At 43.6% G+C, this 27,500-nt stretch overlaps 1 pseudogene; it reads right to left on the bottom strand.

Annotated features, from left to right (window-relative positions):
- Window positions 1–26,177, bottom strand: part of LOC139656227 (voltage-gated potassium channel KCNC3-like) — a 34,525-nt pseudogene extending 8,348 nt beyond the window's left edge.
- Between the last annotated feature and the right edge of the window lie 1,323 nt (window positions 26,178–27,500).

Here is a 27,500-nt window from a genome sequence, read left to right as displayed (position 1 = left end):
ATGCGCTCGTCACCTTTATCCAGAGTGACCTATAATAAGTGCTGCAGCAGAGGAAGTCTAATCTGTCATCTATCATATATCATCCATTCCTATTCCTCTCATTGTGTGGAGGACTGGAAGTTTGCCGCATATGACCTTTCTCAATCAAGATGAAATGGGACACTATTCTACATCATATATCCCATATCCTATACCCTATACGGCCAATGACAAACGGATAGGCTAACCACTGAGCCAGTTCTTTTCCTTGTAAGTACATTGCCAGTGGTGAGGCCAGGTCACCTATGCTAGTCTATAGTCCTGATACCCTGCATCACAAGCTGACTGTTTACCAAGAAACAGACAGAGAAATGGTAAAAAAGAATTCAATATATCGCGATACAAATATGTGACGATACATATCGTGGGGCAGAAAAATGAATCGCGATATTAGCATCATTTTATTCTGCTGTATCGAATCATATCGTGAGAGAAGCAGATCGTCCCATCCTTAGTAAAAAATAACAGTAAATAACCAAGAAATTAACATGGTAGCAATGTACACACTCAGATCTCATCCAAACCACATAGTTTTAGATTGTTCGATGTAAAGATCGGTTTTTGCACTTTGTAAGCCTGTCATCAGGTTAGCCATGTTGATTTTTGCAAATATGGCTGTGTCTACTGTCAACAGACTGCTAACATGGTAAGAATAACTGATTACAATCATTAAGACAGCAAGTTAGCTGTACCTGTACATCACAAGTACCCAGACGGCTCATGTATTAGTTTGAAAAAGATTGACCAGGTGAATCCAGGTGACAGTTTTTATCCCGCATTGATTTCAACTGTTAAAGAGTAACTAAACCCCACAACCAAATCTATAGGTAAAAGGCTGCTGAAATGGCCATCTGTTACTGGCTGATCTTTGGTGCCAGGTGATGCCACCACTTGTTGTACTACATAGAAGGTGACATCATCCGGCACCAATGATCAGCCAATAGCAGATAACCATTTCAGTAGCATGCTTTTTTACCATTAGATGTCAGGCTTTACACAGATTTAGGTTTGGGGTTTAGTTACTCTTTAAATACACTTGAATCATAGAAGGGAAGATGTAGATACAGGGAAGAAGACAGGCTGAGGAGGGACTGTGAAGTGTTAAAACAACCGAGACATGCAAAAGAGAAAACAAGAATCTTTTCTCATATTGTAACAAAGCAGAAATGTTTGTTCTTTGTCAGATAATGACATGCAATTCAAGGGTATTCATCAGAGGGCGATTTGCTGACTGTAAATTCAAAATGAGACCATAACATTTTCAATACCAAGCTGCTCTGTTTAGCACAAAAGCTAACATGTTGGCAAGTTGCATAAGCAGATGACAATGCAACACAACTGTATGTGAACTACTGTTGTCTGTTTACCATGTGTCAGTGCAGTACTCTGTGTACTGCAGTACAAAGACAATTGTATATTTATTATACTTGGCACTATTTAAATTCTGATTTTGAAAAAGGGTGACAGGATGTACTATAAAGTAGGTATAGTGCACTATGACTCAGACATACCTGTGCCAGACATTGATTCAACTCTTGTCCAAAATGAAATTATTTAACCAAGCCTTTGACCTGGATCAATATTTCAAAATATTATTTTAAAACTTAGACATAGGCTAATCCATGTTGTTGAAAATGGCCCATTTAAATGAATGGTGGATAGACTACCATGTGAGATCGACTCCCCCCAGTCTGCTTTAAAAGTCTTTTTACATCTGGCTTCGGATAGGGAGCGCTCTAGCTACAGAGATATATACTTCATAGTGTAAAGAAGCCGAGACTTGCTTCAAATCTATTTCTGGAGGTCAGAAGATTCAAAGTCATGTTCTGCTTGTTTACCCTAATAAAGGTTTAATAACGCTAATCTCTACAAGTAGAGCTCTCTTGGAGACCAGATGTCAAAAGCCACACCTTAAACTGAAGTCATGTTTATGGCAATTTTTGCATTTAGCATTTAAGTCCTCATGCAGACAGAAGATTTATCACAGATCTGTTTAGGAAAGGATTCCAAGCCACATTTAAACATAGGTGCCAATACAACCAAGAATGAAAGAATGAAATCTGATTGTATCAAACCAACCAATTAAATTCCCTTCGAGTGTTTCCTTGTATTTAAATGTGACTTGGTGCCCTATAGACAAGATAATCAAAGATAATCTATGTACCTTGTGATTTTAATGCACTTGAAAGAATGTGTCATTTTTAGCACATCATTCTAATTTGGGAAAACAAAGATTTTTGTTACTTTTCAACACAACAAAGGTGACACTCTATTGACGCAATATATGCTGTGATTACCATAGGATGTGTTGACAAGTGACACAAATGTATGTTGTCCCAGACTAGACACATGTTCAAAATTATACATTATGTTTAAAGAGCGCAGGTATAAATGGAACTCTAGATTTGAAGCCAGATACTGATTTGCATAGATTGGAATTTTAGTTATACATATAATCCTCAGAGGCAGAAATAATCTCATTGGTTGAGTTAAATCTTGATGGGTGGAGCCAACAACACAGTTTTTCTGATTTCTAAGTAACGTTAAACTGAAGCCCAGTGAAAAAGACGAGAGGTAAGAGAGGAGGAAGCTGATATTATGAAGACTAGCACTCTGCTACTAACTGAAATAATGCAATGAGCCATAGAAGTTATGTAGGTCAGTGGTTCTCAACATGGGGTCCGGGGACCACCAGGGGTCCTTCAGAGAGTTCCAGGGGGTCCCCAGCAAATTGATGAATTGTCAAACTTCAGAATTATTTCATTTGCAAGAAGTTAACACAATTAGAGAATGTAGGAGAATGACTGTTTTGATCATAGTTTCACTGTTATCTCTCTACCTACAATACAGATAGTCATGGAATTCTGGACAAAATCATATCTGACAATAAAGAATTCTCAGATTTGGGTCAGAGAGACAAAATCTCATCAAATGGGGGTCCGCGGCTCTAATGTGGACTAAATTAGGGTCCTTGATATGAAAAAGACTGAGAATCACTTATCTAGGTTAGCTAGTTAGCCTAGCTAAATTCAAACTAGCTATACTAGCCTATAGCTATCTAGGTAAGCTAGTTAGCTAGCTGCTGACCTTCCAACATCATGAATGTCATGGTCATGAATGAATGAAAAAATAAGTCATTTCCTTTTATATTTTGTATTTACATTTTGACTAGAGCTTTCTTTGCCATTGAAGCTTGCCAGTTAGCGACCTTGCTGTGGTTCTTTGGCTCCGCCCATTGCGGTTTAGATGAGATTATTTCTGCCTCTGATAAAGGTTTGTAGAACTAAAAGTCATATCTGTCTGCTTTGCACTTGTAAAAACATCTCTCTTCGACTCTCTTCAAAGCCAATGCAAAAAGCCATATTTTCTCCTATGCAAGCGATGCTAGCAGTGTAGCTGTTAGCGGTGCTGTGGTGGTGACTTGTAGTACGTACCTCCGATCAGTCAGACTTTAGTAACGCAACGCAGGGGGAGGGACTGGGGAGTATAGCCTGAGGATGGGATGGATACACCAATGTTAGAATGTGATGGGTAGACATGAGGGAGGAGGAGGAGGCGGGAGGAGGAGGAGGAAGACGGGAAAAGAGGAAAGAAGGAGGATGGGAAAAGGAGGGGAAATAAGAGGAAGAGGAGGGAGAAGCACAGGTGGGAGTGATTGGGAAGTGATATGCTCACCGTGCGTTCACAGTGGAAGCAACTTGAGAAACGAGTACACTGGAAGCCTATTCATTCTACAGTATCTGTTTCAAATTTGAGACACTTTGAGACTGTTTTCATGCTATATGGAATTAAATTTAAGACTATTTTAACAACCACAAAAAAGAAACAAAAACCCAGCAAAAATAACTTATTTCAAATTGAACATAACTAATGAAAGTGCTGAAACTATAAATGGGCAGTTTAAGAAAAAGGACAACAGGAAATTAAATGCTTGGGGATATGATGTCCAATTATGTTTACTAAAGCATTTATGATGAAAACATGACATGTTTGGCATATTGTATTAAAAGTGACAGTACTGCATTTATGTCTTTTGGCAAAACTACACATTTATATTTACATTTAACTACACACTCACAGTTGTTTTGTTTGACTTAGATCCCAACTCTGCCTCAACTAAATACTACCAAATGCACAGTAAAGAATCTGTCAATGCCACTATATTATTTTATATTAGCATTAAAATGAAACTTCATTAAAAAAAAAAGCCTGTCATCACATGGCAAAAATAATTAGACCTATAATAACTGTATTTAAGACATTTTAATATTTTCAAGGCCTTAAATTTAGACCAGATCATTTTCTTGTTTGTTGGAACCTTTGGGAGACATCACCCATCAGCAGCCAGTCACATACTAATGATAATATAAGCCTGAGCTATTGCTGCACCACTACTGGTGCTACAGCTACAGTAGCAGTCAACTATGTGGTTGCTAGCAATGTGAACGCAGAGTCAGTGTCCTATAGAAATCTTCCATAAAAATCCAACTTTAGGATTGATTCCTCATTGCCAACTAGGGATGGGACGATACGTTTATCTCACAATATGATTTGAGACACAATATGTGGTTCTTGATTCAATACAACCACGATACAAAATGTCATTACAAAGTGCAAATAATATAATTTGGATGGAGAGCTTGTGAAATTGTCTCATTTGTGATTACTACAGCAGAATAAAATGTAAATATCATGTATTGTTATGATTGTCATCAATATATTGAATTTCAATATATCATCGCGTCCCTATTGCCAACCATGTATATTATGTATGTATTATGCCACAGTACTTTATCATTGATCTGGCATGGTACTGTTATGGTGAAGCAAGGGTTTCTAAAATGCCATATCTTAATTTTTGTAAAAAAAAATAAAACATTTTGCTTTTAATACTCTGCTCAGTAGCTACAAAATTCAGATGATTCTTTCATCAAAAATGTTGGTATTTTGTTAACAGTCATTAACTAGCTAATTAAATAATTGTTTCCAAATTGAGTTTTACTTTCATGCCAGAAACAATTTATATGATATCTCATTTTGAGTCAAAACTGGATTCATGAGGTTTCCGCAGGACACCAGTCATGGTGAGATTAGAGGGATATAAAGGATAGAAAATGGAGAAATAGTGAGGGAGGGGTTGGGGGGGCTGGTGGAAAGAGGAGGAGGAGAGGAGGGAGGGAAAGTGAGGGAAAGGGAAGTGGTTTGGGTTGAGGAAGGGTACACAGTGGGGAACGACAAAGGGCAAATATTATCCCAACAACAAATCTACATGCAGAGAGAGGCTTTCCACATGTTTCATATGACAGCCAAAAGCGTTCTTATTATCTTTAGGTATTTAGAAGTGAATAGATATGCTGTATGTATGCTCATAAAACACACATCATACTACAAATGCATATAAACCCATTTCATTTTATCATTTGAAACCACATGTAGATTTGTGATTATTAAGAATGAATATTTGCATCAAACACGGACATTTGCAAATGTAATGTGACAACACAACACACTGAACTGGAGATGTACAGGTACGTAAATACATACATACATATACATAAAGTATATGTATGTGACATAGCTCATTCACGACTGAAAAAGGAAGAGAAGAAGAAGAGGAAAGAAGACCGCAGGATCTAGAGGTCAGCCAGACACACACACACACACACACACACACACACAGTTAATTTATCAGGGGAGAAAGTAGTCAAGAAGACAAAAGAGAAGAAAAGATGACAAAGTGACAGGGGCCATTACTGAGATGAAGACCGGGGGAGAAAGATGGGGAGAGAAAGAGAGAGAGATGAAATGAGAGAGGGAGAGGGGGAGTTAAGCGGAAGAGATCTGAGAACAAAACAGACACTGACCGCCTTGTCGCTATGTCATATGAACACAGACACACATGAAGGAAAACAGTATGAAGACACAAATGAATGCACAACACATGAAAAACACATAATCCACTCCAACACAGATGGTTAATGGAGAGACACGCATGCAGAACACCTACAAGGAAGAGGTAGGGTGTACAACCTGGATCGATAATGCAGTGATTGCATGGATTAGCTGATTCATAATACCTTAGACCTTAGGTTAGGGCAATGTTTCATTGTATGGAAAAGATGGCAAAGTTATAAGAACATTGCTGAGATGTGGGGAGAAGGAGAGAAAAGAGAGAGATGATGAAAGAAGGGGTGACAATAACAATTCATTTACGTATTTCATTTAATTTCACATACTGAAGTTGCAGAAAATTAAACAGTCGATGAGGAGAGTAGAAGTCCCTCTCTTTGCACTATTATTGCTGCACCCCAAGAGGAATTGTTCGGAACATGCTGCAGTACTAATGCAGAATAGATGCAAGGGGGAACTTCTACGATGGCTACCACTGTATACAGTACTAATGCAGGATTAACAGAGGACTTTCAGGTGATGAAACGCACCCTGTGGCGGCCATACTGGAGGTCCACAGCTCCATTGTGTTACTAAACATACAGCCTGGTCAAAATTTTATGAAATGAGCATGTGCTTTGTGCAAAAATACGTTTTCTCACCACGATAGAATGATGTGGAGGACACACGACTAGAAACAGGCAGGTGTTCTGACATTGAAATAGGGCGGTGGAAAGAGTGTGGAGGTCAGGGTGGGATGGGCGGATACATTTGCCCATCCACAGTCATGCTAAGACATTTTCTACTGTGAGCAGAACCCTAACCAGGGCCAAAACCTGACCTTAACCAAATTGTTTTAGTTGCCTAAATCTAACCTTAACCCTAACCCTTATCCAAAGGGAGTCATTCCTATGTTCCCAGTGTCCTATGTTCCCCAGATTTATATGGCACATAATGGGAACATGACAAAGGGTCCTATGTTACCAGGGTCCTATGTTCCCAGTGTCCTATGTTCCCCAGATTTATATGGCACATAATGGGAACATGACAAAGGGTCCTATGTTCCCAGGGTCCTATGTTATCAGGGTCTTATGTTCCCCAGCTCTATATAGCACATAATGGGAACCTGAAAAAGATGTTCTGTATTCTGTATTCCCAGCTCTGTATTCACTTAATATGGTTAGTCAGGGTTAGGTTGGTTGCTTGTATATTTTTACCCAGAGCCCTGACCACAACTGTTTCAAAGAACAGAAGGGCTTTTTAGGGTTAGGGCTGGGTTAAACATAGGATCCTGGGAACATAGGACCCTGGTAGAGCACATAATAGAACTGGGGAACATAGGACCCTGGGAACATAGGACCCTTTGTCATGTTCCCATTATGTGCCATATAAATCTGGGGAACATAGGATCCTGGGAACATAGATATGCTCCCATCCAAATTTGCTTTAGCCTGCTTACCTAAATAACCGTTAGCTAACCTTTTCATGTGATAAACAGGTGAAAATGGCGTGTCTAATTTGTGGTATGGTCACATAATCCAAGTAGTGGAGGAATGTAATGTTCACATAATTCGTGTCCACAACACGTAATCTGCATTTCAGAGTTCATGCTTATTACACAACATTTTATGAGATTTTGTGTTCATAATGTTAGGTTGTTAATTTAGCAAAGCAACTGCTGTTAATGTTCACATATACTAGCCACTACTAACACTAGCTTCTACTAGCTAACTTTCACTCTTCTGTTGGCACGTACGTATCTAGTAGAAGCAACTGTTATTAGTGGCTAGTAGCTGCATGTTAACATTAACAGTGGTTGCTTTGCTAAATTAGCTTGCTGGCTAGTGAGTTAGCTAACAATGCCAAAACCAACTGCTTGTCCAGGTTAATTATTAATCGTGTTTGGAGGAGAGACTATGGCTAAAGACAAGACAGTTTCCTGTGTCTCAGTAGCGTACATTTGGAAACAAATCTACCTTATCACACTACTTACTTACAGCAGTAATGAATTGACCTACATCCACATCACCATCTTTTTCAGGTATCTCTCTTCTTCTAGCCTGGTTGTTGTATATTGAGGCATTATTGGTGCACAGCTGATTCTCCAGTGGACCTCCATGATGGCGCCAGCTATGGTTGCTTGGAGATTTCTGACGCAACTCCAAAGACTCTATACTTGACAGCTACAGGGTGGGGGGGGCTAATGGCTTCCACTGTATACAGTACTAATGCAGGATGAATTGCTGAAGGGGACTTCCGCAATGACTTCCATTGTACATAGTACTAATGCACTAATGGTCCTGTCGATGCAGGGTGGGGCGACTTCTGTACTACCATCGTGCCATTCAAGGAACCTTGGAACCCTGAATGAAATCCCTGTTTTTCCACCCTGAACTTTGGGTTTTATGACCAGACAGGATATCCGTAGGCCAAAGGTCTAGTCAACCTGTGGCCAAGGTGGATTAAATATTCAGGCTTACAAGGTGTCCAATTCAAAGATTCAGTTCTGTAATCATAATTGATCAGTTTACTCTTTCCTTGATCGACTCCACTCTCCTGACCCTGTTGTGGCTCGATCGTTGCCATAGCAATGCTCAGTAAATAAAGAATGTGAGCGTGATCTGATAGGTCTCAGGGGTTTCTGACCACCAATAACAATCAAATTCTACCCAAAGGTAAACATAAAACAAGGGGGGTTGGATAATAGATAGTGTGTTGTGCAAGAAACTCAAAATAGAAAGCAAAAGAGAAAGATACTATGTCTGTGTGAATGAGAAAGAGTGTCTGAGATGCAGAGAGTGTGTATTTGAGGGTTATTGTGTGTTTGTGAGAAAGAGAGAACGAGGGGGGGAGAGAGAGAGGGAGAGAGAGAAAGAGAGAGAGAGAGACCACTCCACTCTGTTATGGTGCAGTATATCTCCTTACATCAATGAGCCTCTAAGTGAGACTCAGGAGTCACTTCAGTCCAATGGTTTCTCTCTGTCAATGGAGAGAATCAATGACATTTCTACTGAGAGAGAGAGAGAGAGAGACAGACGCAGAAAGAGAATTACGGTCAGAAAAAAAGACAAGGAAAGACAGGGTGGGAGACGGACAGAGAACGAAAGACAAAGCAAGGGAGTGATTAATTGAACACTTCATTCCCTTCTTCGACCCGCTCCCATTCGCCGACGAAGTTTCCGAGTGAAAGAGGAGATGGACGTGCACGGTATCATAATGCAGAGTGCGTCTGCTGCCTTTGAAACCAATGCAGTTGGGGGTGGGGGGGTGGGGGGGTGGGGGGGAGGGTGCATTGTGCAGTCTTGGCCTCTGAGGGCGCTAGCAGCACTGCACCAATGCTCACTCTATACTGTAGCTACCTCTGCAGTTTTTTTTTTTTTTCCTGAAGGAGAGCAGGCAGTCCTCTCCTCTTTGCATTTAAGCAGGCAGTACACTTCCCTTAATCTTTTACCCTTTTTTTTGTACTGAGACAGTAGTAAAGCTTAACAGGCTACACAGCAGCGGAGACGCAGGGTTTTGGTGGAATCCGACCCGAGGCCAGCAGGGCGGTAAAGGGGGGGTAACTCTGACATCATCTGTGGCCTCGTCTTTTCTGCATTTGTGCAATAATACAAAGGAAAAGTGCTTTTAGTCAGTCTGCTTTCTCTTTTCAGGCTTCACAAGATTGGAGCTCCATTCCTGTGCACATTAGGGAGGCAAAGACGTGGCCGTTTGAAGGTCAGAAATGTGAACATCAAGTTGGTCAGCTGATATTTATTTGATGTTTTGTATTTCTAATGTCTGTACTTGTCTTTGGTGTAATGTCCTGTCTCCATTTTCAGTTGTGCAATGTTTTCTGTAGCTTACAATATAGGATTTCATCTGTATTGTTACTGCTATTTCTATGACTATTACTACATTCTGTTGGATTTTTATTTTTGTCTAGTTTTACATGAATGTTCATTACACAAGATGCCTTTTTAACATCTAACCAGGGACTGCAGATGGGCCTCTTTGGCTAATTCTGGCACATTTACATGTAAATGTTCATTAATGTGCATTGTCTCAGTTAAATAAAGGAATGAAATAAAAACAAATGTCTTAAAGCCTTGGATAATGTATTCTGCAAGTAAAGGCCTAGTAAAAGCTCAGTTGATAACGTGATTAAGGCAATAGTCGGACTATAGCAATTGGCATGTAAATGCCTTTATCTGAAACGCCTTATCCCAAAGCTGCACTAGGTAATATCGCACATTGCCAGCACCAAGGGGCAGCCAAAGGTAAGTGTTAGTATTAAAAAGGCCCCAAAAAGTCTTAAAACTGCACCAGGCAAGTTCGTCCTTTGGCGGTCCCAAGTCGCAGAGAGAGATAACTGTTCGAATTTTTTAGAGTTTGAAGGACTTCATTACCCAGAAGTCATGTAACACAAACTACACACCTAAACCTAAATTTCTTCTTCGTGGCTGTTGGAGGTGGTAAAAAGGTTCAGCCATTGTTGGTGAGTCCAGATTTCTCTGGAGGGAGCGCTCACTCGCTGCTCTTTAGGAGACAGTTTTGTATTTTGCTATTTTGATTCGTCACTTCCTATGCATGGAGAAGATTTCCTGTCAGTGACCATAACACCAGAATATTAATTTATTATTATTATTATTATTATTGTTAAGGGCAAATAGGGCAAATCCACGACATCTTAATCAGGGGGGATGGGACGCTCTTCTCTGTTGTAGTCCCACTTTGTGATTAAGGCTGATAGGATGGGTGTATTTTTTACATAAAAATCTTGCCTAGTGCAGGTTTAATCACCATAAGGTCATAATCACTGTGACCGAGCAAAGTAAAAACATGCACATCTTAATCTTAACCAGGTGCCGGACAGAATACAAATCATAGCACAAAATAAGAGTCTGCACACTGCCGGGTTGCTCCCAATGTGTATAAATTTTTTTATATTTATATTTATACAGTATGTGATGTTTTGAGCTCACTGATGCTGCAAGCTTCCTTTGAGGTTGTTAGCTTGAAATGTCACAAGTATAGGTGTTTATAAATTCATACACATTGGGAGCAACTTACAGTCCGATCTGATTTGTCTGATATCGAGATGGTTGGCAGCTGGATCTCATTGCGTTGCCTTCTTTTCTGGGTAAACTAACATAGCTATCAAATAAATACTTCAAAAAAAACATACACAGTGTGGCGGGCATTGTCTAGGAAGGGAGTGGACAATGTGCATGATGCAAACTTGTGACTGGAGGATTGCCAGGGTGTGAGAGGGACTGCCCATTGCTCCAACGGCCCATTATTCTGAAACCCCAATAGTCCGAAAAATGTCCACCCATTGGACCGAAAGCCCATTTGTCAGACAGCCCGTTATCCCGGAGGTGGTTGGGTTGAGGCATGGGGTCACTGAGGTTAGGGTTAGAGCAAGCTTACGGTCAAGGCTGTCAGAAGCCACGGTTGTGGATGGAGCCAGGCATGGAGTTTTCAGACTACTGGGGTTTCAGAATAATGGGCCGTTGGAACAATGGCATGGCACTGGTGAGAGTCCCATCTAGGGGAATCTTGGTGAACAAGAAACACTCTCCCCTCCCTCAACAGCTAACTTTGATGTGCCCTTGTGCAAGGCTCCAGTAGAAGATTTTGTTGCATTATTGGATTGGTTCATTTAGGTTCACACTGCCCAATTACAAGTGGACCAGGTCTTGTAAACCAAAGGCGGGGGGACGAATCTGATTCAGTCCCTTTAACTTTAACTAAGCATGACGAACATGTCAGTGTTCTTTGCCATAACTGATCTTCTCTGCTGTTCAAACTGGTTAACGAAGAAATAGCTGAATATGAGCATCAGTCGAGACTGCGACTTGACTTCGTTTGTAGGTACTAAAGAAGTTCACCTCATCCTAACTCCAAGGGTTCCTGTAGTTGGTACAATTGTGTTCTCACTCCTAATGAACCACACTGCAGTTCTCTTGGTCTAGACTGTGGCTTGACTTCGTTAGTAGGTACTAAAGTTCACCTCATCATGACTCCAAGGGTTTCCTGTAGTTGGTACAATTGTGTTCTCACTCCTAATGAACCACACTGCAGTTCTCTTGGTCTAGACTGCGGCTTGACTTCGTTCGTAGGTACTAAAGAAGTTCACCTCATCATGACTCCAAAGGTTTCCTGTAGTTGGTACAATTGTGTTCTCGCTCCTAATGAACCACACTGCAGTTCTCTTGGAAGAGGACCGAGACTTGCATTTTCAGGCATCTCAGTGCCGTTATTTGGTGCCACCTGAGTTCGATTGGATTCATTCACACCGACCTAAATGATTCGAATAAACATGCTTGGTGTGAACGCGGCCTAAAATACACTACTGTCCAGGGGAAGTGCTTCTGCATCAAACTGCCTCATCTTAGAGAAAGAGGAGATAGGCTCCAGTGCTATAGCTGAGTTTGTCCAACAATTTGTACCCCTTGGTTTCACTGGACGGCTAGCAAAACGCGCTGTATAGATATGAATCAATTATGTAATCAAACACTAAGCCTTGACCCAAAATGCTTTGCTGCACCAGTCCCAGAATTCTCTCGTCCACTGTTTCCGTAGCAACAGCAGGGAGATAAGGAGGGGAGAGAGAGAGAGATAGAGAGAGAGAGAGAGAGAGAGAGAGAGAGAGAGAGGGGCGAGGGGATGGCGGGATAGTGATCAAAGGATTAGTGAAGCACAACTTAAGGTTAATAAAATAAACATGAAATACAGAAATAAAAGGCCAAAAATGACATACCAAACCAAAGATAGTCATTTTAATGAAGTAACAAATTATTTAAAACATACTTAAAACACATCAGCACATTGTCAGCACCAACGTACACACACTTCCATTATACAACTTAAACAAACAGATAGATAGATAGATCGATAGATCGATAGATAGATAGATAGATAGATAGACAGATAGATGACAGACAAATAGACAGATACTGTATATCAAAGCAAAGAAAGAGATGGAGAGAAAGAAAGTGTGAGGCTTGGACAGACGGTCAGACAAACTGATATACAGAGAAAGCAAGAAAGAGAGAGAAAGTATAGTCCTGTAACTAAAGGTCAAAGCATTGCATTTCATAAAGTAAAATCATGACCAAGCCACAATCCACAGGAATCCCTCTGGCAGGGGCGAAGCGAATGATGAAGAGCAGGACGCCCAAAATTCTGCATTAAAAGGTTTTTTTTTTCACAATGCTATCATTTTTCTGTTTTTGTCTTTGCAGACCAGAATTCCCAGCTTGCGCCCCTGCCCCTATAGCTGCACATACAAAAGAACAAGCGCCAGTAAAAGACAGAAGAAGAGGAAGAGGAAAAAGGAGCACCGAGAGAAAGAGGAGCATTACAATGCAACGCGGCCCATTCAGAATGCCTCCTAAACGCTCGCGTCTTTCGTTCCTCCCACCCGCCGCAACCGCAGATCTGATAATGTTGGATTAGTGACAGCCGTGACGTGAAGATCTGTTATTCATCCTGTCCGACTGCGGCGCGGTCGGCGATAATGTCAACAGGAGGGAGGAAGGAAAGAGGAGAGTCGCGGAAGGATTGGAAGAGAGCCCCGGTGGCACTTTAAAAGCAAAAGCCTGGTCGGCCATTTTGAAGTCGGGCCAGCGCGCAGCAGACCTGGCGACGACTGACTTGAGGTGCGCTCGATTTGTCCTGCCAAGACACTTGACCAGCCACAAATGTAGGAACGTGTGAAACTTGTGAGATAAGGATAAATAAAGCGCACCTTTTTTCTTTGCTTTCAGTACAGCTAAGAGTTCGTCCAAGTCTGCTGTCCAGCGGGTTTTAAGCTTTTAGAGTGCAGAGGGAGGAAGCTAAGAGGCCGTCGCAGCACAGCAAACAGTGCCACCGCTATACTAGTCACCACAGCCCTTCGAAGTTGTTGTTCCAGTACTTACCTGGTTATGTGTGCGTGTTTGTGTGTGTGTATGTATGTGTGTGAACTCACTTTTTATTTTTTTAAAGAGTAACTAAACCCCAAACCCAAATTTGTGGTGAAGCCTGACAGTAGGGAAAAGTAAGGAACTGAACTGGCCATCAGCTATTGGCTGGTCTTTGGTGCCAGGTGATGTCACCACCTCTTGAACTCTATAGAAGGTAACATCAAAGACCAGCCTATAGCAGATGGCCAGTTCAGTACCCTACTTTTCACCAGTAGGTGTCAGGCTTCACCACAAATTTGGGATTGGGGTTTAGTTACTGTCAATCTCGGAACCCATCGTCTATCGGTCTGACAACGATTAGACTCAGGGGGCGACGGCCAATATTTCGGGGTTTCCGGTGTAGTTAGTGGACATCTGGACCAAGACTTCCTCTTCCGTGCCCCGGTCATTGTTTACAGTCCGATTAGCAACTTGAGACGCGAGAATGGAGTTGGAGTTGAGAGACCACGTCTATGACCAGATTAAAGTGATACTTTTTGTAGGTGTTTTAGGTCCAGACGACATTTTGGCTAATCTCTATAAACAGATATCTGCATATGAGACGTCGTCTCTCAACTCCAACTCCATTCTCGCGTCTCAAGTTGCTAATCGGACTGTAAACAATGACCGGCGCACGGAAGAGGAAGTCTTGTCCCGGATGTCTGCTGGCTCCACAGGAAACCCCAAAATATTGGCTGTCACCCCCAGAGTCTAATCATCGTCAGACCGATAGACGATGGGTTCCGAGATTGAGTTACTGTTTAATGAATGCATCGGATCAGATTTTTGCCTGTTCCTGTCTGCCTGCCCGCCTGTCTATCTGTTGGTCTGTCAAAAAAAACCTGCTGAGTCTCCTTAGTGTTTTTAACATATTGAAATATCTAAAGCGTATTAGCTGTCACGTTGGCTAAAGCAGACCTTCGAAGCACTACAGCAGTCAGTGTTGCAGCCCAGCCGGATAGAGAGAGAGAGAGAGAGAGAGAGAGTCAGACCCAGCTCCACTAGAAAATAAATTGTTTTCATTTGAAAGTGCAGTGGGGAAAGTTTTAAACCCTCTCTGCCCACCGGGATGGACAGACTTTAGCACTTTTGGAGCGATTCAATTTGCCAAACTGCTCCCCGAGGGATCCAATCAATCCAAGAAACGTAATGCGACGCGCTTTTTTTCCGATCGGAGCCAAGTCCGCTCTCAGCACTGCTGTGCCCGGCTGAGATGGACGGTGCTCTCTTGCGGGCTGCGCTGCAAAAACTGATCTGAGCTCAGTTCCAGAGGAGAGGACAGAGAAACCGACCAACCAACCAATCAGCAACCAGCTCTCACTGGACTGGCGGGGGGGGCAACGAGCCAACCAGTGCGCAGCAGCCGCTTTCACTCTGGCACCAACACGTTTCATTGAGTTCCCCTTTTGTCTTATATTTCTTTTGTCTCTTCATTTGTTTTTCCATTCTTTCCTATTGCTGAAGATTTTTTTTTTTAGAAGGAATCCCATTCAGATTTTGAGAGAAAATGTCATTGCCACATCAAATACTTGCAATCCCAAATACATATTCGTTCATAGATATGTTTTTGTCTTTGAATCCTAATCATGTACAATTGATTGATCTCAATAGGACATCATAAGCCCTTCCTACACTGCTAACCAAGGCAGTTGTATCATATAGTTTTCTCCACACATAAAACATTGTATGGAAAGACCAGGCTCTGGCTCCCAGAAAGCAGTCTGGAGCTAAAAACCTCCTCGGCCCATTGACTTGACAATGAAACCGGGATGAATTTGGAACCAAAGTGCTTTCGGGGAGGGGAGGGGGGGGGGAAGGGGGGCATGGACCCTGGTGAGCGTTTGGCTTGTGGCGCCCCCTATCTGTAAGTACCAGAGTGAGAAGAGACCGGGTGAGAGGAGGAGAAGGAGGAGGAAGAGGAGGAGCAGGAGGAGGGGAAGACAGCTACACGAGAAATAACAGACACACAGACAGAAGGACGGACGAACAGACAAAAAACAAACCAAAAAAAAAACAAATAGAGAGACAGACAGACAGACAGATGGACAGTGTAACACAGAGCAACAAGAGCCAACGTACAAACGCATGACACGACACAACCTGGGGAAGGAGACAATAACACAACAACAACAAAACAACAACAACAACAACAACAACAACAGCAGCAACAGCACGCGTCAGACATGGGACCCGCACTATGAACTTTAACCGTTAGACCCGCTGTGACCCCCGTGAACCCACCCCCCCCTCCCCCTCCCCCCCGGTGGTTCCAACATGGGTGTAGAGAGGGCAGGCATATCACACACACACACGCACACACACACACACACACACACAGGCAAATAGGCACATATACGGGCATGCATGCAGTCACACATGTTCAGTCATGCTTTCGGTGTCTTTCACGCACACTCAAACACAGTGTGTTCTGCTGGATATGTAGTGGTGCTATAATGTGTGTGTGTGTGTGTGTGTGTGTGTGTGTGTGTGTGTGAGATGCAGGGAATGTGACTAGTGGTTCTCCTTGGAGGAAGCTGACCATCATCTCCTTTACATCACGTTAGCTAACGCTCCTTTGGCTGCGTAACGCACAATTAAACTCGCTTATCTCTCTCTCTCTCTTTTTCTCTCTCTCTTTTTCTCTCTCTCTGTCACATTGGTGAGCTACAACAACCTTAATTCATGGAGCCTATTACACAGCACATGACGTTTGTTAGCCAGTTTGTCGTGCTGTCTATGCCCACACATACAAAGTTTTAAATGTAGCACAATATGTTGAGGAGGTATTTGTAATTAGCTGTATGTTATATTTGACACACAAGAGTAGCAATAATCAGATGAGAGTATAGGCTAATCGTCAGCAGATGCTGCAGTAGCAAGTTAGCTAATGCTAGCCTCATTAGCTAAGTCTCTTACTACCGTATTTCCTCTAATAGTGTCCGGTAGTCAATTAAAAGCCGGGTCTCCGATAGTGGCCGGGGCCGTGGTCGACACGAACAAATAAAGGCCGGCCCCAAATACAGGCCGGGGAAAAAAACAAAGGTGGATAGCGGTAAACTCCTGGTGCCTGTTATATAATGTAACTGTAGTTTGTAGTAACGTACAAGTGCCACAAGATGGCAGTATGCCACAAGATGGCTCGGCCGGTGGAAGTCTCTGGAGCATGCCGTCGTCGATAACCGTAATTATCGGTAATGCGTTGCAGTAACAAAAAAACGGCTACCTAACGAACCCCAACAGAAGCAGATCAGAAAACAAGGAGGCTTCGTACTAAAATATGAGCAAATATACTTATCAAACAGAGGGAATTAGAAATAAAGGCCTGTCTCTAATATAAGCCTGCTTCCAATAAAGGCCTGGTACTCTCTGCAGTTGAGGTAAATAAAGGCCCGGGCCAATATTAGAGGAAATACGGTAAGTTACTAAGCTTGCTAAGTGAAATGTTGCTAAAAAAAACAGCAGCCAAAATATAGTCTATACTTACATATATATACGTTTTGAAACAGCATTAGCATTTCAGCATTGATGAGGCTGAATCAAGCTCATTTTAATTAAAACAAAATGTTGCTGTTGCTAGGTAATTTGACCAAGACTTACACCATGTCTCCATTTCTCCCATTACTCATATTCTTACTGCACTTACAGTGGCACAACTGAACAAATATTACATACTATTCTCAACTGATTCTTTGACTAATGTATAGAATATACTGAATAAAAAGTGCTTTAACACTAAAATCAACCTGTTCATTGATTTAAAATGGAGCTCAAATAATATCATAGAGAGAGAGAGTGTGTGTGTGTGTGTGTGTGTGTGAGAGAGAGAGAGAGAGAGTGAAAAAATGAACTCTAACCCATAGGGAACTAATTGTGATGACTTGAGGTCATTGTGGGCCTGTATGTGTGTGTGTGTGTGTGTGTGTGTGTGTGTGTAAGTGAAATCGCTGAGCCAAATAAAATGGCTCATGGCAAGCTAGTGCTTGGGTCAAGTGTTTGGTATGGGCAGAACACACACACTCTCACACACACACACACACACGCACCATGCATATGCCCCCCCACCCTACACACAACTAAAATTCACCATACGATTGCTGAACCACAGTTAAAAGCTTTACAGTGACAAGCAACTGGCATGCATCTGTAAACATTCAACCTGTGTGTGCACGCGTGTGTGTGTGTGTGTGTGTGTGTGTCAATAAGGGAGAATATAAGATGTATCTGATGTGTGAAGTTGGTTTGCTGTTGCTTCTGGGGGGACGGAGGTTTCTTTGTGTGTTCTTTGGTGTTTGTTTTATTCTACATCATGTCATTCTGTTCTTCCTCAACTCTACTCTACTCCATTCTACTCTACTGTACTGTGCTCTATTCTACTCTATTCTACTCTACACTAGGGATGGGATGATACATTTATCCCACGATACGTATTGTCACATTATTGTATCACAATATATTGAATTTCAATATATCATCCCATCCCTACTCTACACTATATCCTACTCTACTTCATTTGACTTTACTCCACTTCTCTTGACTTTAACGCACAGTTCTGCACTCTACTCCATTTAGTTAATTTCTGTTCTTATGTATTCTGCCCTGCTCAGTTCAGTTCTTACTTTAGACAATATAACCAGTTTATGAGTTTAAAAAAAATCGTTTCACAGCAAGTCGTGATATCTAAATTCACTTAAATGTACAGTAGGAATCCCTCTGCCTTCTGCACTGTATACCTCAGTGTGATGGTGACTGTTCCCTCTGTGTGTCTATGGCTTGATCCAGGAGGAGGCGGAGTTAGCGTTGAGGTCCTGCTGTAGCAGGGGCCCCTCCGACTTGAACCATTCCTCCCCCAGGGGGGAGATCAGACTGCTGGACGCTGACCCTTCTGGTGTGTGTGTGTGATTGTGTGTCGGAGTGTGTAGAGAATGTGTAGAGGAGTGTATAACGGGGTTAAGGGTGAAAGGTCAGGGGTTACATTACAAGTCGAGGTGAATTGGCGTTCGTGTTCAGGGTGGAGGTGTGGCAAAAACACGGAATGGGGGGGGTGGAAGAGGGGAAAACAGAGGAGGAGGAGAGGAGAAGGTAGAAGAAGAAGAAGAAGCAGTAGGAGGAGGAGGAGGAGGAAAGGTAGGAAAAGGTCAGAGCAGGAGACAAAAGGATGGAGAGAGAGAGAGAGAGAGAGAGCATGAACTGTTAATCAATGAATGAGAGCATTGATAGCAAATTGAGAATACTAGGGATCGAGGTAGACAGAGAGAGAGAGAGAGAGAGAGAGAGAGAGAGAGAGAGCAGAGGCATGAAGAAGCAGAGACAGCCGGATGTGACACTCATCTGATCTGTCTTTTCTGTCAAATCAGATTCAGCTAACTGCAATTTACAGCTGAAGAGTTCCATTCCAAAACGACATATCTGCCTTTTGAAAAAAAAAAAGAAAGTCAAGCACATTATGGGTTTATATTATAATTTTTTGCTAATCTTTTGCTTATCAAAACACCCACAGGTTTTGAAGACAGACTCATTTTTGGAATACTGAATAAATGCAAGGTAGCGATATTTTCCCAAAAAGGATATATAGCCGAAACGAAACCCTTCAGTTGTAAGCGCAAAATACAGTATATAGAATATTATATCAGCCTGCATAAACACAGAATACAGCATAACTTTCATAGAAGTCCAACTTCATATAGCATTGTTGCTCCGCTTCATAGAGGAATCATGTGGAAAATCTAAATATTTTTTTTTTTTTTTTTTTTTTCCATTCACTGGTTGCTTGTCAGCTGTGTTACAGCAGAATAAACCCAGTCCCTTCCACATCGACACATTTCAGAATGCTGCAGCAGCCTCTGCAGTAGCACTGCAGCACAGAGGCAGGGTGAGTGCATGAAGGGAGACTTCTACTACCGGCTGCCGCTGTAGTACTGAAGTTGTAAATAAGCGCAATAATCGTCACGTTAAATATCAATGCGAGCGATCGGGAACATTGATATTTTTTTTTATCGGTGATGTAGGCGCGGCTCGTAATGGTCGAATGGTCTAAAAGGGGGGGAGCGAGGCTTGATGCTGAGCTGTCACTCATAATGATTGATCGGGTGGCATATGACGAAGGGGGGTGTGGGGGTTGTGTCAGGGGGAGAGAAGGAAATGAGATGTGTGTCTGTGTCTGTGTGTGTGTGTGTGTGTGTAGATATGTCTTTAGATTTTACTTAGTTTAAAGTATCTTGGCCTATCAAGCGTTTTCTTTGATACTTTTATTTTGAAATAGATAAAGATAAATGAGATATTGTGTGTGTGTGTGTGTGTTTGTGTGTGTGTGTGTAGATATGTCTTTAGATTTTACTTAGTTTAAAGTATCTTGGCCTATCAAGCTTTTTCTTTGATACTTTTATTTTGAAATAGATAAAGATAAATGAGATATTGTGTGTGTGTGTGTGTTTGTGTAGATATGTCTTTAGATTTGACTTAAAGTACCTTGGCCTATCGAGCTTTTTCTTTGATACTTTTATTTTGAAATAGATAAAGATAAATGAGATATGGTGTGTGTGTGTGTGTGTAGATATGTCTTTAGATATTACTTAGTTTAAAGTATCATGGCTTATCAAGCTTTTTCTTTGATACCTTTATTTTGAAATAGATAAAGATAAATGCGATATTGTGTATGTGTGTGTGTGTGTGTTTGTGTGTGTGTGTGTAGATATGACTTAATGTATGTTGGCCTATCAAGCTTTTTCTTTGATACTTTTATTTTGAAATAGATAAAGATAAATGAGATATGGTGTGTGTGTGTGTGTGTGTGTATAGATATGTCTTTAGATTTGACTTAAAGTACCTTTGGCCTATCAAGCTTTTTCTTTGAAACTTTTATTTTGAAATAGATAAAGATAAATGAGACATGGTGTGTGTGTGTGTGTGTGAGAGAGTCTACAGATATGCCTTTAGATTTGACTTAAAGTATCTTTGGCCTATCAAGCTTTTTCTTTCATACTTTTATTCTGAAATACAGATCCTTTAATCGCATGCTGACTGTATGCGTGTGTGTATTTGCATAGGTATCTTCCAGTTGCATCTGTGCCTGTGTGTGTGTGTATCTGTGACCACATACTATTATGTATGCACATGAGGCTGCGTGTGTGTGTGTGTGTATTTGAGTGTGTGTGTGTCTGTAGATATGTCTTTAGATTTGACTTAAAGTACCTTTGGCCTATCAAGCTTTTTTCTTTCATACTTTTATTTTGAAATAAAGACCCTTTAATCGCATGCTGACTGTATGGGTATGGGTGTGTATTTGCATATCGGTATCTTTCAGCTGCATCTGTGCCTGTGTGTGTATCTGTGAACACATAGGCCTACTATTATGTATGCACATGAGGGTGTGTGTGTGTGTGTGTGTGTGTGTCTATAGATATGTCTTTAGATTTGTCTTAAAGTATCTTTGGCCTATCAAGCTTTTTTCTTTCATACTTTTATTTTGAAATAAAGACCCTTTAATCACATGCTGACTGCATGGGTATGTGTATTTGCATATAGGTATCTTCCAGCTGCATCTGTGCCTGTGAACACCTACTATTACGTATGCCCATGAGGCTGCTTGTGTGTGTGTGTATTCGAATGTGTGTGTGTGTGAAACATATGTGCCCTCTATTACGTGCCTTAACGTCATGTCTACCCGCACTACACACACACACACACACACACCCACACACACACACGCTGTATCGATCAGGACCATGCGTCGAGCGACAGCCCGCTGCTGTCGCTCCAGTACCGCCCTCCCCCTCTTCCCGCCCTCCCTCCTCCCCCACCTCCCCCACCTCCTCCCCCACCTCCCCCACCCCCACCTCCTCCTTCTCTCCTTGCCCCGTCCCCCCTCCTACCTTTCCGCACGTTCCCGTCCGTGGTGCGCTGGAACTCCCCGGTGCTGAGCAGGAAGCAGGCCCGGTCGTGCGGGTAGCGCTCGCGGCTGGTGGCCGAGCCCAGGCCCCCCGTGGCCGGGCTGCGCTCGTCGCCCAGCACCTGGTCGATGGTGGGACAGTCCTCGTTGGCCAGGGCCGCCGCGTTGGCCGCCGCGTCGCCGTTCTGCTTGGAGTCTGGTGTGGGGGGGAGTGGGGGAGAGGAGAGAGGAGGGGAGGGGGTAGAAAAGGAGAAAAGTAGAGCAGAGGTAGGAGATGGGACGGTAGGGGGGCAGAGGTAGGAGAGGAGAGGAGAGGAAAAGAGAACAGAGGAGGGGAGAGGAGAGGAGAGGAGATGGAAGGAGAGGGGGGGGGTGAGAGAGGGAGGAGGGAGAGGTACGGATGTGGTAAGGAAAGGAGAGAGGAGAGGAAGGGAAAGGAGAGAGGAGGGGAGGGGGTAGAAGAGGAGAAAAGTAGAGCAGAGGTAGGAGATGGGACGGTAGGGGGGCAGAGGTAGGAGAGGAGAGGAGAGGAGAGGAGAGCAGGGGAGAGGAGAGGAGACCAGGAGAGGAGAGGAGAGGAGGAGAGGAAAGGAGAGGAGACAAGGAGAGGAGAGGAGGAGAGGAGAGGAGAGGAGACAAGGAGAGGAGAGGAGAGGAGGAGAGGAGAGGAGACAAGGAGAGGAGAGGAGAGGAGAGCAGAGGAGACAAGGAGAGGAGAGGGGAGGAGAGGAGACAAGGAGAGGAGAGGAGAGGAGAGCAGAGGAGACAAGGAGAGGAGAGGGGAGGAGAGCAGAGGAGAGGAGACAAGGAGAGGAGGAGAGGAGAGGAGACAAGGAGAGGAGAGGAGGAGAGGAGACAAGGAGAGAAGAGAGGAGAGGAGACAAGGAGAGCAGGGGAAAGGAGAGGAGAGGAAAGGAGAGAAGAGGAGAGGGGGGAATGAAAGGAAGGGAGAGGGAGAGAGGGAGGAGGGGAGGGGAAGAAAGAAGAGAGGAGATGAAAAGGGGAGAGGAGAGAGAAGGGGAGGAGGAGGGAGATGAGAGAATAGGAAGAGCGGGATAAAGGAGGAGTGGAAGAAAACAGCAAAAAGGACAGAAAAAAGTCAAATGGAGGAGAGGAGATGAGAGAAAAGAGGAAGGGGGAGAGAAGGGAGGAGGGAGGAGAGGAGATGGAGAGAAACGAGAAGAGAGGAGATGAGAAGAGGGGGGAGACAGAAGAAAAGAGAGGAAGGAGGGCAAACGGAAAGAATGGGACAAGAGTTTTAAGTGGAGGAGTCGAGGAGGCGGGTGAGAGGGGGAGCCATCGAAAGAAGGAGGGAATCGAAGGTTGAACGGAAAAGAAATAAAAAACGGAAAAGGGAGATAAGAAGGGAGGTGGCGAGGAGAAAAGAGATGAAAAGAAAAGATGAGAAACGGGAGCCGGGGGGGCGGGGGAGAAAATGCAAAAGAAAGAGATTAGAAAGAAGAGGATGAGAGGAGGTAAGGAGAGAAGGAAAGAAGAAGAGGGGGGAGGGAGGGAAGGAAGGAGAGATTAGGAAAAAAGGAGGGAGGGATGGAGTGGAGGAAAGGAACATTAGTGCCTTGTGATAGCCATCCTGATCACATGACCAAAAAACACTGCAGTGGAGCAGGCTGTAGGAGGACACACACACACACACACACACACACACTCACACACACACACACGCATAAAAACACACACATTTATGGAATCACTCTGTCTGTTGCTCCCTCACACACTTCAATACACACACAATCTCATGTACAATCTCATAAATGCAGACTCTTTCTCTCTTTCTGTCTCTCGCCCTCATACACACACACACACACACACACACACACACAACACACACACACACACACACAACACACACAAATGAGGAGATGGCTGCAGGGGAAGTAGTGTTTCTAGCTTTCGACACGGCTGTCAAATCTAATCTGACATGACTTACTGCTCAACAGTTTACAGATACAAGCCAGGGGGGGGGGTGGGGGGGGTGGACACATACACACACACACACACACACACACACACTGAGAGAGAGGAGGGGAGAACGACAGAGCAAGAGGGACAAGGAAACAAAGAGAGAGAGAAAAGCAAGACCGAAAGAGAATGACATAAACGGGGATTTAACATATTTTGTTTTTGCTTCATTTTTTCCAATTGCTGCATGAGAGATTGGTTAAAAAAAAAAGAGTAGAAGAAGAAACAAAAAAAGGGGGGCGGGGCAAAACAGCAGAATTTTTTTTTAAAAGTATCGAGAAAAAACCCCCAGGCTCAAACTGGGTATCAGTTTTAAATTGTGGTAATCCCCTCGGCCCTCTCTGCTCCTCATCATCCTCACACACACACACACACGTGCGCACACACACACACACACACACACACACACTCCCCCTCTCAGAGCTTTAATTACATGTCAGGGCGCTGTCAAACGCGGCCGTGGCAAGCCAATCTCGCGACTATTCATAGTCATAAACCTTAAATCCTGTCTTAGGCCGAGAGAGACAGAGAGGGAGAGAGAGAGAGAGAGAGAGAGAGAGAGAGAGAGAGAGAGAGAGAGAGAGAGAGAGAGAGAGAGAGAGAGGGGGAGAGGGATAAGTGCTCTACAGGGAGTCTATCTGGTGTCTGCTGTGTTTGTGGATGTAATGTCTTTATACTGTAATACTGTAACTAGCACACACACACAAACACACAGGAGCGCACACACACACACACACACACACACACACACACACACATCCCTGTATCTGTGCAGCTGATGGACATGTCCATTAAAACAGCAGAGCCAAGCAGAGATGAGATGGCTTGCATTAGGAAATACAGTATGTATCTATATAGACCTGATCCAGGATTATCTGGGCATGTCAGTTATGGCTGTACAGTAACTGGCTGGGTTAAACAGTGGGGGAAAATAAGCTTATTGCTGCTTTCTCGTAACCTAAAATATACTGTAAATATGGATATAATAAGTGGATATGTAAACATAGTTCTCACATCCGTTCAATAATTAAAGCAATATTCCACTTTAACATGGGTTAGTTAATGCTTATTAAGCATGAACTAACCCTTAATTAATTTAGACTTATTGTAAAGTGTTACCTTTTAGGACAATAAAGCAGTCTTGGGTCTGTCGGAATTTGCATTTCTATTCTTGGTTTACACTAAAATTAGATTTGGGGTTTGAAAGTTATTAAGGATGACAGATGATACAAACTAAATCACATCTGTCTCAACCATGTTCCTATCTTGTTGGTCCTGCACACACACACACACACACACACACACACACACACACACACACAGACCAGGATTCCCTCACTCACATCAAATTCAAGGACTTTTCAATGACTTTCAAGGTCTTGCTTGGTGAAGTTCAAGGACTCTCTTTCTATGTTTCCAATTCCCTCATCTCATTCTTTCTCTTTCAAAATCACAAACTTTCAAGACCTGTGGGAACACAGACACGCACACACACGCACTTGTCCATATTCTTTCTCCCTCTCTCTCTCTTACCCACAATGCCCCAACACACACACACACACACACTCGCACCCTTCCCTTCGAAACTCACCTGCCCTGTTGATCTCGATGATCTCCTCCTGTGCCAGAGGGCAGTCGCCGGTACCCATCATGCTGCCGGGATCCCACCATGCCCGGCCCGAGCACGTTACCCATCAGCCGGTGCGGCGAGGCGGTCGCCATGGCGAGGGCGTCCGGCTTGCAGTAGTTGGGGCTGCCCGGCTGCGGCGCTCGCGGGATATGCTTGTTCCTCTTCTTGGGCAGCTTCTGCTTGGCCATGGCCAGGGAGTAGTACATGCCGAAGTTGTTGACGATGACGGGTACGGGCATGGCGATGGTCAGCACGCCGGCCAAGGCGCACAGGGCGCCCACCAGCATGCCCGACCACGTCTCGGGGTACATGTCCCCGTAGCCCAGCGTGGTCATGGTCACCACGGCCCACCAGAAGCCGATGGGGATGTTCTTGAAGTTGGTGTGGGCCGCGGCCGTCGGGTCGTCCGGGTCGGCGCCGATGCGCTCGGCGTAGTAGATCATGGTGGCGAAGATGAGGACGCCCAGCGCCAGGAAGATGATGAGCAGCAGGAACTCGTTGGTGCTCGCCCGCAGCGTGTGGCCCAGGACTCGCAAACCGACGAAGTGGCGCGTCAGCTTGAAGATACGCAGGATGCGGACGAAGCGCACCACGCGCAGGAAGCTCAGCACGTCTTTGGCTGTCTTGGAGGAGAGGCCGCTCAGCGCCACCTCCAGGTAAAAGGGCACGATGGCCACGAAGTCTATGATGTTGAGGGTGCTGCGGAAGAACTCTGCCTTGTCCGGGCAGAAGATGACGCGCATGAACACCTCAATGGTGAACCAGATGACGCAGACACCCTCCACGTAGGTTAGCCAGCCTCCGTCACCACCTCATAGACGATCTGGAGGGTGGGAGAGAGCGGTTAGAGATTTGATTCATTGATTTGCTCTTTCATTCATTTATTACCGTAGACACACAGACCACCTCGTCCACAACCTTCAGGTAGAGAAAGTCTAATTATGATTCATCCATACATCACCGTCTCATTAAAGAGTAACTAAACCCCAAACCCAAATCTGTGGTGAAGCCTGACACCTACTGGTGAAGAGTAGGGTATTGAACTGGCCATCTGCTATTGGCTGGTCTTTGGTGCCAGGTGATGTCACCTTCTATAGAGTACAGGTGTTGAAATCACCTGGCACAAAAGACCTGGTGCTGGTTCTGGCTTCACTACAGATTTGGGTTTTAGTTACTCTTTAACTCTATGGGGTTATAACCCAGCATATTTCTGACTTCATTCATTTGAACTGACTGACTGTCTATACAGGCTGTACTGGTGTGCTGGCTGGCTAATTGGCTTTCTAGCTGCTTCATCTCCCAGCTTTAGTCACAAAAACACCTAACTAACCTTCCTAACCAACCAACTGACCCTTACAGAAAAAAACACATGAATTGCACAATTGCACATGAAAAATCCCATGTGAAACACATGACATCACATGAGCAACACGTGGAACACATGCAAAATGTGTGGTTTTGGAACATTTTCAGGTGGTCTACACGTGGTTTTGGAACATTTTCAGGTGCTCCACATGTGGTTCTGGAAAAATTTCAGGTGCTCCACGTGGGTCCTGGAACATTTTCAGTTGGTCCACATGTGGTTTTGGAACATTTTCAGGTGCTCCACAAGGCTCTGGAACATTTTCAGGTGGTCCACATGTGGATTTGGAAAATTTTCAGGTGGTCCACATGTGGATTTGGAAAATTTTCAGGTGGTCCACATGTGGTTTTGGAAAAATTTCAGGTGGTCCACATGCAGTTTGGAACATTTCAGGTGGTCCACATGTGGTTTTGGAAAAATTTCAGGTGGTCCACATGCAGTTTGGAACATTTCAGGTGGTCTACATGTGGTTTTGGAACATTTCAGGTGGTCCACATGTGGTTCTGGAAAATTTTCAGGTGGTCCACATGCAGTTTGGAACATTTCAGGTGGTCCACATGTGGTTTTGGAACATTTTCAGGTGGTCCACATGTGGTTCTGGAACATTTTCAGGTGGTCCACATGTGTATAACATGTAATAACATGATTACATGTTATCACGTTACAGTGGTTTTTCTGTAAGGGGACTGACTGAGGAACTGACTAACCAATTAACTGCTAAACTTACGAACTGACTGCTCCAGCTTCAACACCATCTGTTGTTGTTTCAGTAACCCAAAACAA

The sequence above is a fragment of the Centroberyx affinis genome, unplaced genomic scaffold (genome assembly GCF_046629955.1).
Source record: "Centroberyx affinis isolate AG114_WGS23_722 - 3 ecotype Tasmania unplaced genomic scaffold, CSIRO-AGI_Caff_v1 ptg002416l_1, whole genome shotgun sequence".
Classification (NCBI taxonomy): domain Eukaryota; kingdom Metazoa; phylum Chordata; class Actinopteri; order Beryciformes; family Berycidae; genus Centroberyx; species Centroberyx affinis.
Note: the sequence above shows the minus strand (reverse complement) of the source record. Positions and strands in the feature narration are given on the sequence as shown.